Source organism: Sceloporus undulatus, chromosome 3 (assembly GCF_019175285.1).
Source record: "Sceloporus undulatus isolate JIND9_A2432 ecotype Alabama chromosome 3, SceUnd_v1.1, whole genome shotgun sequence".
Taxonomy (NCBI): domain Eukaryota; kingdom Metazoa; phylum Chordata; class Lepidosauria; order Squamata; family Phrynosomatidae; genus Sceloporus; species Sceloporus undulatus.
This window is the reverse complement of record NC_056524.1, coordinates 66,235,337-66,236,305: the sequence shown is the minus strand read 5'-3', so window position 1 is coordinate 66,236,305 and position 969 is coordinate 66,235,337. Positions and strand designations below refer to the sequence as shown.

The following is a 969-nucleotide window of genomic DNA, read 5'->3' as shown; positions in this document are numbered from 1 at the left end:
GTGGTATAAAGAGCCTCCTTTCTGATTACATTTCCAGCAATATGAGTTGTTTAGCAATTTTGGCAATCCTTGTTGGGGACACATACCATCTGAAGAACAGTTTATAATAGTTCTCTCTTAGATTGTTACATTTAAGTTCCTTTTTCATACGTTCTCCCAGCTAATCATAGGAATTACTCTTCCAATATTCTGGCACCATCTTATCATGTTTGTTTTACCTGTTTCTTCTATCATTCCCATACTCAACAAGAATTTGTAGATTTTTAAAATTAATTTTGTCCTAGTTCCTTTAATGATTTTATCAAATTCTGTCTCTTTACTTTCTATACCATCTCTAAGTGTATCCCTTTTCCAGTCTTCTCTGTTTTGCCAATATTTAAACCGATTAATCTGGAGGTCCATCTGCATTAATTCTTCTCTTGTCTTTGGTTAGATTTTTCTCTCTCTTATGAAATGCTTCCAACGAGGATATCCATCTGGGAAAATGCATGTACAGTTGTTTCTTATATTTATTCCAAATAGTCAATAGGGCGTTTCCAATAGAATGGATGTGCTCTACATTGAGCTACCTTTGTATCAAGTCCGGAAACTCCAACTGGTCCAGAATTTGGCAGCTAGATTGATTACTGGTACATCCAGGAGTGGATCATATTACACCAAACTTAAAATCACTCCACTGGCTGTCAATTAGTTTCCGGGCAAAGTATAAATGTTGGTTTTTCATTCCACAGAGACTTGCTGGACAGTGGTCATCTGGGTGGATTTGGTTATTGAAAACCTTTTCTTTGAGTCCCTTTGTCTCTGGATCTGATGCATCATTTCGTTTATGTATTTTTTCCAGTCTTATTATCGTCCCTCTTACAACTTTCCATTTCATCTATTTGTCTCTGGATCTGATGCATCATTTCGTTTATGTATTTTTTCCAGTCTTATTATCGTCCCTCTTACAACTTTCCATTTCATCTATTT

General features: G+C 35.7%; 1 protein-coding gene across 4 annotated transcripts in view; it reads right to left on the bottom strand.

The window, feature by feature from the left end:
* ITSN1 (intersectin 1) overlaps positions 1-969 on the bottom strand; it is a 106,523-nt gene that overhangs the window by 39,828 nt on the left and 65,726 nt on the right. The gene's annotated exons all lie outside the window — the stretch shown is intronic.